General features: G+C 35.5%; 1 pseudogene; it reads right to left on the reverse strand.

Moving 5' to 3' along the window:
* Positions 1-3,099: 3,099 nt before the first annotated feature.
* On the reverse strand, positions 3,100-3,196 carry LOC138828838 (U6 spliceosomal RNA; annotated as a pseudogene).
* Positions 3,197-13,968: the final 10,772 nt, after the last annotated feature.

The raw sequence follows: 13,968 nt of genomic DNA on the forward strand, positions 1-13,968 counted from the left end.
CCAGAATGGGCTGTAGCAACCATAACATGAGAATAAGTATTTATAGTAACATGGACAAAGGAGATTTTCCCAAATTTTGTTACATGGGTAACATCCATTTGCCACAGAACTCTAGGCTTTAAGCCTCTAGGATTAACTCCCATTTTTTGTGGATGAAAAACTTCCAGGCATGCCTCACATTCCCTTACAATTTGTCTTGCCTGTTCTCAGGACACTTGAAACATCTTTCTTAAGGCATTAGCATTCTGATGGTGTAGTCTATGACTTTCCTGAGCTTCTTCTAAAGCTGACATTACATGACTTTCCTTAGTTAATAAGTCTGCTAACTTGTTCCCTTGAGACAAAGGTACAGGGAGATTACTATGATCCCTGATGTGTCCCACAAATGCCTTTGTCGTTCTTTGTTGTAATAGCTGTTGTAATTTTATTAATTACTTTATTACTTTAGAATGACCAGTAACTAGGGCTGTTTCAATGGCAGGAAACAAGGAAACCACATAGCGGGAATCTGTGTAAAGGTTAAACTCCTCTGAATAATTTTGAAAGGCTAGCAGAACTGCAATAATCTGTTGTGCAGGTACAGTTGGGTCAGAAGATATTAATGGTGGTTTTGTACTGCAATAAACCACAGACTTTCCGCTAGAAGATCCATCTGTAAAAATAGTTAATGCCCCGCCCAAAGGTTCTGTAACCAAAACCTTTGGAAATATCACAGGGGTTTCAGTATAAAAGGATGTTGGGGCATATGAAAGCTTATTTTACCTGTGTAAGTTAATACAACAATTTTCCAATCATCATCAAATCGTATCAAATGATCTAATTGTTTCTTATTATAAGGGATAATAATGTTAGGTATTTCGTGGCCAAATAATTCTCTAGCTCTTAATCTAGCCTTTAAAATCAAATTAGCACAAAAAAAGGGATATGAAGCAACTATTTTTCCAGGGTTATGGCAATAATGGATCCATGCTAGTATCCCATCCTGCCAAAAACATCCTGTGGGAGTAAAGCTTGTAGCCAGAATTATAAAGGACCATGTTTGTGCAATATTAATTTTCTGTATTTTAGCTGTATTCAATGCTTTTTCTACCAATTTTATACAGGATAAGGCGGCAGGAGTTATTTTCCTGGTAGATTTAGGATTAGGGTCTCCGTCCAACATTTTCATCAAAGGATCTAATTGTCCTGTAGTTATTTTTAAACTAGGCCGAATCCAATTAATATTCCCTAATAATTTTTGGAAATCATTTAATGTTTTTCGTTTATGTATTCTAATTTGTGTCTTTTGAGACATAATATAATCATGTCCAATCACTTTTCCCAGATAATTTAAAGGTCATTCATGTTGAACTTTATCAGGAGCTATTATCAAACTGAATTTTGTTAATTGTTCTTCCATATCCTGTAATATTTTTTCTGTCTTTTCTCTAGTTTCATCGGCCATAAGTATATCATCCATATAATGAATAATATATGCCCCTGGATATTTTTCTCTAATTTGTTTTATAGCCCTTTTCACATATTGTTGAAATAAGGTAGGGCTGTTTTTCATGCCCTGAGGTAGCACTTTCCATTGGTACCTATTATAAGTTTGTTTAAATTAGCTGAAGGGACACTGAAAGCAAATCTCTTGGAATCTTCTGGTTGTAATTTTATTGTAAAAAAGCAATCCTGTAAGTTTATTATTATTATGTATCTACCCTGTGGGACTGCAACAGGAGAGGGTAGACCTGGTTGAAGGGCTCCCATGTCATGCATGGTCTCATTAATTGCCCTTAGATCTTGTAATAATCTCCATTTTCCTGACTTCTTTTTTAATTACAAAAAATGGAGTATTCCAAGAACTGGTAGTCTTTTCTATTCTTCCCTTGACTCAATTGTTCTTGAACTAAGTCCTGTATGGCTTGAATCTTTTCTTGAGTTAGGGGCCACTGATTAATCCATACAGGATCAACACTTTTCCATATTATTTTGTCAGCATAAAGCTGTTCCTCAGTGGCCCCTATGAAAAATTTTGCTCCTTCGATGAGGAGTCTATTTGTACTATTTTATTTTCATGTCTTGCATGATGTCTCTGCCCCATAAAGAAAAGGGCAAGGTGGGAATAACATAAGGTTTGAAGTGGCCTTACTGCCCTTCACATACCCATTTGAGTCTCTGAGCTGACTAAGCTACATTAGAAGCCATCCCTAATCCAATTAAGGAAGAAGAAGACCCTTGCACTGGCCAGGCCATAGGACAATCTTTTCCAGCTATACAGGATCTGTCAGCTCCTGTGTCTAAGAGTCCTGTCATTTGTTTTCCATTGACTTTAATGGCCTTGTAAGGCCTTTTGTCTGTAATTTCCTGAACCCAGGCTACAGTATCTGTGGTGCCAAACCCTCCTTTTCTGTTTTGAGTCAGTGTGGGATTAAGCAAGTTTAGATATGAGAGTAAAATATTTGGGCAATCCTCTGCCCTTTATTAACTTGAACAGTCTCTTTTAGAGACCTTATCATGACCTTTATAGTGGTAGGCCTCTGAGTCTATTACACCTGGTAATACCTCAAAATTCTTTTTATAGTTTGAGCCACCAGTGTACGGCAACACCAATACTTACTGTAAAAAATTCATGAATTCCGTGGAATTCTTCCAAGTGAATTGCCTGCATTGGATGTCAAAATGTATTCAAGAGTTTTTGTATACATGTATAATGATTTCTGCAGAGTTTGTGAAATTTTAATCAGAAATAATTTTAACTTATCTGTTTAAATGAATAGTACAGGAACTAAAGTATTTCTGGTGCTTGTCTGAAAAAGAATATTTTAAAATATTCTATGTTTGTATAATGTGTCCTTTCAGATTGTATTCCATATAGAAAGTTTTAATTTCCTTTTTTTCCTAGGTCCTAATATTATTTTTCTTTGGGATAAAATGAAAATGTTGTCTAATTTCAAAAGTTTTGTAAAGTTTATGGTATGTAAAAGACTTTCTGAGGTGAAGATTTAATACACTGATGTCAAACTAAATTTAATTATATGAATTACGTGTTTTGTTACACTTGTTATTTTGTAATCAACTTTTTAATAACTGTTTTTCATTTCTTGCATCTGAAGAAAGAAAAATACGGAATACTTCACAAATTTTCATATCATCCTTGTGCAATTGCCATGTTAATCTCTGTATTGTAATTTGGGAATACCTGCTGCTGAAGCATGTAGTATCTTCCAAATTTAAGCAGTTCATGATGCAATCTTTATACAGACTTATATCTACGGTTGCCTACTTGTAATAAGGAAACTATATTGTTCCTCACAATGCTACTGATCTTATTTCCCTAAAATTCTGTGAATAGTGGAAAAAAATATATTGTTCATCTTAATGCTCACATTTGCAAATTTTTTTTGTCAATGACAATTTTAAGTCTTTTTTATTTGGAATTTGATCATACTTTCAATAATTTATTGCTAGGTCCAAAGGTGATGGCTTTTTCATATACTAATTGATCCAACTGAATTAGCTTTGTGGAGCTAATGGATTCAAAGTAAGCCTTGCTTAAGAGCTACTTCTAACCTTCTGCAGTTGACATATTCCCAAGTGAGGTCTTACTGGCACAAATGTCTACCTGACCCTTTATTCTGACCAATCAGAATATCTTACCCTGACACCATAGATTGTTTTACTTGAACAACACTAATCTTAGTTACAAGGAATCATAGAGAGATGAACAGTTCAGTCATAACTGTTCAGACTAGAAGGTATTTTATCAAAATATAATTGTTTATTATATCTAACATTTCACAAGTAACTAAAGCCAAGAAGGGGAAAAAAATTGATCATATTCGTGATTACTTAATATCCTGGCCTGTCTACCATCCTACCAGGCAGGAAGCAGGAGAAGTCCAGATGTTTCTTCTCATTATTAGGCCTTAAATTGGTAATGTTTTCATCACAGTGTTTTCTCTTGCCTACAGGCTGTAAATCTACAAATAGTAAAGCTTTAGGTCCAACTCTATCAAACACTGAGGTAGAGATAATGTAATAATACTTTAAAACAGAGTTGCCTTTGATACTGTAACCACAACAGAACAATTCAAAACATGTGTCTTTTTTCTTATAGTATATATAGTTATATATTTTATATTTATATGTGCTGATTTTATATTTCACACAATGAAACTTACTAGAATTAGTTGATAATTTCACAAATAAATTAAAATTTATTTATTCCAATAAATAGAATTGGAATATAAATAATTAGGTTTAAAATGTATATTAGAATATAAAAAGTATCAACGCAGTGTCTTTGGTATAAACTTGTGATACATTCAAACTGTTTTGGTTTTCTGAATTCACATGGTAAAAAACCAATTTTGTTTTCCTCTATTCTATAAGGGATTTTACTCTGCTTCTCTGTTTATTGTTTCAATTCACTGATTCCAAACTGTTTTTCTCCATATTTCTGAAGCATTCCTACTGATTATGCCCAAATTTTTCTGATAAGATGTCTAACAAATATTATTCTTCTGCACGACCCAATGATTCCTAGGATCCCAGGTACCAGTTACCTGCATCATCAGATAACAAGGGCAAGACTTCTCACATAGGCCCATGCAACATACAACAAAGTAATTGAAGACCCATTTCAATTTCTCATTTCCTATATTTCAGGGCCACAGTTCCTTGAGATGCAGGATTTAGCAGTAAGCAATTGTGAAATGCAAGGCAACTTAAAATGAAAGATGAGATCACAAATTTTGAGAGTATGTACTATGATTCAAACATTCAACTTACAGATGGCCAGCCCATATCAGAGAACAAGTTCACAAGGTGTCATAAGATTATTTTTAATACCCCTCCCCTATGATTAATGAAAGATTTTAGTCCAGCATAAGTGGGCCAAAAATAGTTCCTGGAAGGATAGATCCATAATTGGTCTACCAAGATCCAGAAAAATTTACTTAGAGTTCAAATATAATTCAGAAAAACATTGAGAAGATCCTTAGTGCTGCAAAACACTGGGACTTCAGTACAACATGGTTCAGTGGTATAAAATGTCACTCTCAAACCAATGATAATCTACATTTAATCGACTGAAAGTTATTCCTTTACAAATTAACTTTTTAAAATCACATTCGCCACAATAACATTTGACAAGTAGATGATACTTAGTGACATTACAAGTTTTTCAAGTGTAGAGAGCAAGTTATAATAGAGTTGAATTATTTACCCAGCACTAATGCCAAACACGTTCAACCATTCATTGAAGTCTAGAAATAGTACCAACCACAATTTGTGTTTTTCAGTAGGAGCCTTCCGGAAATGTGTTAAATAGATCATCCTGCCAAATTTCAAACCAAAACGTTTGCTAATAAAGTAAATGTCATCATTTAATAAGGCACATTTTAAAATGTCACAAATAGTTGTCTTATCATATGTAATATTATGTTTTCCCTATCTGTGTAACATAGGGAGAAATATGACTTTAGGTCTTGAATATGGGTACTCATCAGAGATATGACAAACATAAAATCTGTCTTCTATTTCTATCACATTCCTATATAGGAATAAATTTTAGTTTTCTTCTTTTTCCAAAACTTATAGGTAGTAAAACATATTATACCATGTAAAATAAAACAATCACACTACTGTACAAAGCTATTTATAGAAATTGGTAGCTAGGAGTACATTCTATGCATTTTTTAACTTTCTTTTTGACTGAAGATTAATCTTCCAAATGGATGAGAATAAAATCATGTTTAGGGGCTTCACATCTCCTGTCTTGCAAATTGTTACTGCAGATGAATGAATTATGGAAATATAAGCTGACATCTGTTCAAGCATATGCAGAATGGAAACTCCATGAAATGTATATAAACCTTTCAAAGTATTAATAGACAGTTTAACAGGATGACTATCAGGAAGTTGAAAACAGAAAGAAATTATAGTAAAGACATAGAATGATTGAAAAATGAACAAGGGGCAAGTACAGCTAAATACTCATTGTACACATATGATAACGGAAGTGGTAAATCTGAAATAAATATTGGAGAAGCATTTGGTTGAGAATGATGGAAGGAGTGACTGTGATCCAAGAGCAATGGACAATTAGATGGATATATTTAATTGTAACACAATTGCACAACCTTTTGAAATTCAGTTTAAAAACACAACAAAAAACAAAAACACACAAAAATCACAACCAACCAGAAATCTCTAGAGAGGATGAATATTTCCTCCCAAAATTTTAAGCAGTTAATGAAGGGTAGTCTTGGGAAAAGCAAACAACGCTGTCCAAAGAGAGAAGTTTGGGATAGGAGAGAATTTTGAACAGATTTAAATAGATTGTTATAAATCACAATCACCTACATCTCCTGCAAATAGTATCTTTCTTCTAGGAGTTCTCTGTCTGAACTGGATAATCCAGTCGTGAGACACACTTGATAGCTTGTGAAGATAGAATGGAAGAAACAAGATCAAGAACGCATTACTCCACTGGAGAGAAAACAATCCTCCATATTTTCTCTAATCTTTCTTCACTACTCTTTCTTCATACTTTTAAGTCAATTGATTTTGAATTATATTTTTCCTTCTTTCTTCTGGCAAAGTAATTGGTCAAAGTAATTCATTAAATATTATTTGCCATTTTCTTCTTTCATGCTGATTAATTGGCCAGGCGAGTCTATGAAACTTCCCTCTTGCACTTGGTTGCCATGAAACAACATCTATGTCAATGAGAAGAAGTCTAATGTAAAACTTTGTCTCCAGAAAACAGCCCTAGAAGCTGTGATCACAAATATTTGGCTGTATTTTTTCTCTTACCTTGAAAGTCTTCTTGTGTCTAAAGTGCCCACAAACATAAGTACTCCATCACTTTTTGGTTCAATCAATTCTAACCTAAAAGATATATTTTGCTAAGAAGATGCTTAGAGGAAACTGAAAAATACTGCACTTTTATCTTCTATTGTAAGACTCTCCTTAGATACCATATCAGGAACAATGAAGTTATTCTATGCAAAATTATTTCAATAGATTATTTTTCTCTTGGTCTTGCGTTTGTTCACCAAGATGTATGGAGGAGAGTAGAGTTAAATCACCTATACCTAGAAAGACAGTGTCTGTTACAAAAGGTCAATTCTTCTATGTCCTGCTTCTATGTCCTCCTCTTAGCTCTTGCCTGATTTCCAATTAATCACAGCATCTTGGCTTCAAGTCTAGTGAAGCTGAAGGACTATATGTGCTCCACCACTGTTAAATCTTCATGATTTGTCTTTGAAAACTCTTTAAGTTGCCTCTTTTGGATGTGGAATGTATTTCCATGTCTCCACCCAATCTGTTCGGCATTGTAGTGAGCCAAATAGGCTCTGTAAAATCACTTAAGTTAGTAAAAATATTAACACAATTTAGGGCTGGGAAGTTGCTCTTTGGTAGAGTGCTTGCCTTGAATGCCTGAGACCCTGGGTTTGATTCCTCAGCGCCACATAAGCAAAAAGAAAAAAAGCCGAAAGTGGCGCTGTGGCTCAAGTGGTAGAGCACTAGCCTTGACCTGAAGACCTAAGGGACCCAGGCCCAGAGTTCAGGCCCCACGACCGGACCCTCCAAAAAATATTAATATAATTTATATAAAATGTTTGGACTCCCTTCACTGCTAACGCCAATACGCTTAGCTAGGGCTTCTAAGAACTATGTTTTCTTACCTTTTCCATTTGTTCAATTCTTTTCTGAACCCAAAACATTTTGGCTTATGTAATAAGAGAAGTCTTCACTATCTCATGTTAATAAAGATATTATTTTTTGTGAGCCACTTAGAAATGTGAAATCATTGGTTTGAATTATATAATCAGATTTTTTTCTGTTTCACTGCTTCAAATGCAAAGACATTGTGGAAAGTGTTACAAACAGAAATGTGTAAACCCAACACCTTCTTGCATTTTGGAGGGCACTTTCTCCCTAAATATTTTGACTCAAATTATCTTTTTCAGAGAATTACTGTTTGGTAATTAAAGGTAAATTCACAAATTTTGATGTCTTATTTTTTAAGAACTTGAATTTAAATTCCAATACCACCTTGTTTCACACAGTGAGAATATAGTTCCTGGGTAAGGATGATTCCAAGGTAACCTACAGGATTTACAGCAATGTTTCTGAGGTTTTTTTAGTGTGAAAAAGAGCCATCTTCACCCACATTGCTTCCTCTCTACTAAGTCTCCATGGATTTCTTTGCATGAAAGCCTATTCTCCCAGGAAATTTTAAATTTTCTTAATAGGCTAAGTTGTTAAAAATTTTGAACAATTCAAATTTACCTGTCATAACCAATCCTAATTCCACCTTTACCATTCAAAAGTTAACATGCTCTTTTCATGATATAGTGTCCATGCAACTATTATTTTCCAGAAGCTTTGTACTGCCTATATATAGCCATATAAGCTGATGCTAAGCAAAATGAATTCCAAGATATGGAACCAGATTTTTTTTATTTGTGGTTGTTGTTTTTGTTGAACTATGTGACTTGTTTCCTTTGGGTTTTTCCCCTATAGTTCATTCCTGCTGTATTTGATTTTGTATTGTGTATGCATATCCCTTAAATAGGGAAGGGAAGAGGAAAAGCAAAATGGTGAGACAAAAGACAAAGGGAAAACCAATGCAATAGCAATACTCGCAAGACAACATGTTGGAAATGTACCTTATAACTTGTGAGGGGTGAAGGGGTGAAGGAAAACTGTGAGAAAAATGAAGGAGGGGGTAACAAGTTTGAAATGTTTTTTATTCACTACCTTACAATTACTGTAACCTCACTGTACATCAATTTGATAATAAAATTGAAAAAATAAGCTGCGTAAAATGTAATTTTACTGTATTGGCACAGTAAATATTATTCTTTATGTAGCAATATTTTAAAAATCAATTCTATTTGACATCTAATTCAAATTGATTACCTCTTTTTTACCAGAGGGTCATCAACGTGATTGTTATCCAACTAGAAAATATTTTCATAATATACTTGCCGAATTTTTCAAAAAAGAATAAATTTATTACTTTCTTATTCTAAAACAGAAAAACAGTTTAATGCTACGGAAACCCATAACTTTTAAAATTAAATAATTTGTTAAGAGGACAGAGTATATATTTTCTTCAAAATTCATATGACAAATAACTACTCATAATTACTCATTTTTAAATTCTCAACATTCCATACGTTAGAGATTCAAAACAGTACTTTTTTGCATGTTATAAAATTCTGCAATAGATGCAGTTTCCAATGGAGTGTACAGATTGAGAAGTCAATAGAAAAATAGCCACATTCTGGTAGAGGATAAAACGATGAAGCATCTGTAATAATTCGTCAAGAGTAAGCATTTTTTTATCAGAGTAATCTGTTATTTCTATGACTATCAATCTCCAACATTTATGCCATGAAGTCATCCTAGCCCAACATTAAGGGGCACCCTAAAATTCCTTAATTCATATCATGAATAGCTTATCTCTATTGTGAAAAATACTACACCTCTGCTAATGTGAAGCCCTCCGTGTTCTGGAAAGAATATCACAATAACCTGAGATTCATAATTTTTCCTCCACTGGTATTCTTGAGATCAGATCACTTGCAAATATTATTTATATTTATACTTTTTTAATTATCATAGATATTCAGGAAGCTAAGATTGGAAAATTATGGTTCAAAGCCCACCCTGGCAGGAAGGTTTCTTAGAATCTTATCTCCAATATACTTCTCCACAAAAGCCAGACACAAGTGGCACTGAGGTTGAAGTGGTAGGGCATGAGCCTTGAGCATAAACAGACTCAGAGACACTGTCCAGGCCAAGAGTTCAAGCTCTAGGCAAACCAATAAAACAAAAACAATGTTGAGTACAAACCCAACCTAGCATTTTTCTCAATGTATACAGAGGCACGTAAATAAGGAAATGGCTTCCTGTGTTACTTAGAGGTTGAAAAAAGAAGATGTCACACAACTACTCTCTTCATATCATTTTAAACCAAACCCTCAAAAATTGTTTTTTCTTTTTTTTTTTCAGGTAAGGGGTAGGTTTATTCAGTAGGCCTGCTGGGACCAGGCAAGGTTGGCACTCCACGTGGCTGGGAATTAGAAAGAGCTGGAAAAGAGAGGAAAGAGCTAGAGCAGAGAGAACTAGAAAAGAACAGAGAGAGAGAGGTAAGAACAGAGAGAGAGAGAGCTAGAATAGAATAGAGAGAGAGAGAGCTAGAAATGAACAGAGAGCAGAGAGCTAGAAACGAACAGAGAGAGCACCTGGGCCTGTGGTAGGCCTTATCTAGGGTATGGGTGGGGAAAGGTGTGGCCACATCAAATTCAGATGTGACCTCTGCTAGGTGTCCCAGTTGCCTAGGTAACGCAGGTACTGGGTGGAGACTTTGCTGCGAGGAGGGTGGAGTCTGCTAGCCATCCAGGAGTGGACCTTACATTCCAGCCTTTTAATAATCTTGAAATAGGGCAAGGATTCTCTCTGGCTACTTCCTGCTGACAAGGGACATCGACAATAGGGGCAAAAGGCTGGAATTTGGTCGCCTCCCAGAAGGCAGTGAGCAGTAGCTGTCCCTTGGTGGATTGAGTCCTTGGGTGAAGTCTGGAGAAGTCTCATGAGCATTGAGCGGCTGGAAAAAAAATACTAAACGGCAAATAAATGGCAAGAGGAAGGACTTGGGGCTGAAAATGTTGGTAGAAATGTCCCTAGCTACTTCTGACATCTGGCGACTAAGTAGAGAAGTCAGGTGACAAAAGGCAAGAATATAAATTCCTGTTCAGTTAATAGGTAGACAGGTATAACCATTGGCTGGGTAGGCTTCTTACTTCAACTGACCTCCCAGCTCTGCTTAATTTTGAAAGGGCAGGCACAAAGTAGCTGATGTGATATTATCTCCTCTTTGTCCTCTCCATGTTTCCTTGTTCCCCAGACTGGCTGAGTCTAGGTGCTTGTTGCTCGGATGGCTTCTCCCAGTTGGTATTAAAGATTTGAACTCCATGCCTGGGCAGAGTCCCTGAGCACTTCTGCTCAAGGCTAGTGCTCTACCACGTTGAGTTACAATAACACTTCCAGTGTTCAAGGAGGTTTGAACTCAAGGCCTGGGCACTGTCCCTGAGCACTTCTGCTCAAGGCTAGCAATGAACCACTTTGAGTTATAGTATCACTTGCAGAGTTTAGCTGGGAGATGGAGTCTTAGGGATTTTTCAGCCCGAGCTGGCTTTGAACTGAAATCTTTGCCACAAAAAACCTTTATTATTTCCAATTAAAGCAACAAGGAGATCAAGTAGAATAAGTAGAGCTTACCTGCTCCTATCAAGAACTGACCAACAAATATTCTGCAATGACAAAACTCATTAGACGTGATCAGAATTTTAGCCTAGATATGCCCAGTATTTTAGAACCATGTAGTCAGCAGTAGAATACACAACACAAAACAAAAAAGGCAAATCTCAAAACCTAAAATTTTGACAACATTTAGACATCTTTGCTAACAAAGCACATCAGATGGTTGGGGCTCAGTTACCAGGGCCAGAGTAGAGAAGTGGTGTGGACATGGATGTGAAGGCCAGCAATGGTATCGATGCGCTGTTTCCGCCGCAGACAGACTGGTTCGCAAAAGGCCGTCAGAACTGTGGGTATTCCTCAGAGCAAAAAAGGAAAAAGCAAACAAAAAAAGAAAAAAGAGGGAAAAAAAAACAGAAAGAAATCCCAGCTATCCTGACTTTAAGCTCTTTATCCGAGTCATGGCACCATTTATGTTAGGTTTTTTATAAAGAGGTAACCGAGGAAGGACAGCACCAGCATGCTCGTGGTATTCAGGTAAGGGGGTAGGTTTATTCAGTAGGCCTGCTGGGACCAGGCAAGGTTGGCTCTCCACGTGGTTGGGAATGAGAGAGAGCTTGAAAAGAGAGGAAAGAGCTAGAGCAGAGAGAGCTAGAAAAGGACAGAGAGAGAGAGAGGTAAGAACAGAGAGAGGGAGCTAGAATAGAACAGAGAGAGAGAGAGATAGAAATGAGAGAGCAGAGAGCTAGAAACAAACAGAGAGGAAATTGCTGTTTTTTTAAATTTATAAATTAATATCATCCATTTGTTAGCAACTCTGTCTAGATTATTCACATTAACATGGTATACATGAACTGTGGGAATTATCTATTAACTATGTTCTAATTATAACTCTCTTGAAAGAATATTCTAGGAAAATAGAATGCAAGAATCATTTGTGAATTTGTCCATTAATCCCTCTACTTAAAAAGAACTTTTTAGTATCCTATAGAATATAAAATTACAAACAAAACAAAAATACATATTTTAAATCTAAATTCTAATTTAACAAAGCCTACAAAGTACTACATTAGATGAACTTTGCTATTTCTCCAGGCTTAAGCTTTTGTAATCCTTCAACATTTCTTTGGAATCCAACAGAATGGTGCTTACTTAGATTTGCAAATTTTTGGATGGAAATAATGAGCCATTCTGCATCTAGAATGTTCTGTAATAAGAGAGCATTTAAAACACAAATGAGGATATGTATAAGTTGCATTTCAATAGGAAACTTGACTTCTCAAAACATAATGAGAAAATTAGCCCAAAATTCCAACTGTGTATTCCTTTTTTGTTATTTGGTTTGTTTTATTGAGACAAAGTTGTTCTACCTGGTCCATGGAAGGTATTGCAATGTAATTCCATTCTCTAATCTCCTGACGAAGTGCTAGAATTCCAGGCTTGTATCACATTGCCCTGCCATAGTTTGTTTATTTACTCTAGAAACATACTCGCAATTCTGAACTTCTCCTAAGATCTTATCCACTAAACTGACTGCTCAGACTCTTTATGTACTATTTTCAAAGATGTTCTAACAATTCACGCAAGATATGAACATTTTTATATGCACCTACAGGGTTCCCTGATTCATTCCTCCATGGATCCTATCCTGTTAATAATGTTGTTTGACTCCCTTACTGTCACTGATTCCTAGCTATGTAATATTCTCAACTCTTTGGGGGAAAGTTCACTGGAGGGCTTTCTAATATTAAAAATTATCACTTAATTCTAGTCTTACTCAGGACATATTTTGTATTGTTTTCTAACTTTTCTACATATTCTGAGAGTTGTTTCATTTGTGTATTTTTGTGTGCACATATAAGTCCCTTTGTGTGTATGTGTATGTTTGTATGTATGTATGCTAAAATCTCATGCTCTTATTCAGCAATCTTGCTCATGACTAGTATTCCAGCTTTTGGCTGTTTAATTTCAGTTAGTGTCTCAAAGCCTGTTCTGCCCAGGCTGGATGCAAATTGAACTTCTCAGACTGCTTTACCGTTTTAGGTTTTATTTTTCCAGGAGTATCAACTTTTAAACTACAAACACTTTTGTGAGTGTTAAGTATAACCTGTAGCCCAGATTTTTAACTCAAGAATTAATATAAAGATAGATGAACATATACATTACATATCTTGAGTATACAATGTTAGAAATGTGGTCCTAAGCTGGGTGTGGTGAGATCTGAGGATTGGGGTTTAAAGCCAGCCCAGGTAGGAAAGTCCTGGAGACTCTTTTCTCCAATAACTACCAGAAAACTGGGAGTGGCACTGTGGCTTAAGTGGAAGAGCAGTAGCCTTGAGCAGAAGGACAGTGCCCAATCCCAGATTTCAAGTACCACGACCAACAACTACAAAAAAGAACATAAGAAAAGGAAAAAAAAAAGAAATGTGATCTTAGCCACCAGATTCATTGCTAGTATAATTCCTATTTTTTCCAGTTAAGTCCATTCTCTCATACGTGACTTGCATTGGAAACAATAATTCTTCCATTCTCCTTTTTACAAAATTACGTGTTTATAAAGCATGATTTAGAAAGGATTTGGCTTCATCTTCCACATAGAAGTAATGCTTTCTCTATATCACTCCCATAAATCTACCTACTGGACTTGGCTTTATTGTTTCAATGTTGTCTTATTTGTAGAGTGTTCTATATTTTACTGAAGCCTTT

This window comes from Dipodomys merriami, unplaced genomic scaffold (assembly GCF_024711535.1).
Source record: "Dipodomys merriami isolate MVZ:Mamm:240054 unplaced genomic scaffold, mDipMer1.0.p SCAF_1650, whole genome shotgun sequence".
NCBI classification, from domain to species: Eukaryota; Metazoa; Chordata; class Mammalia; order Rodentia; family Heteromyidae; genus Dipodomys; species Dipodomys merriami.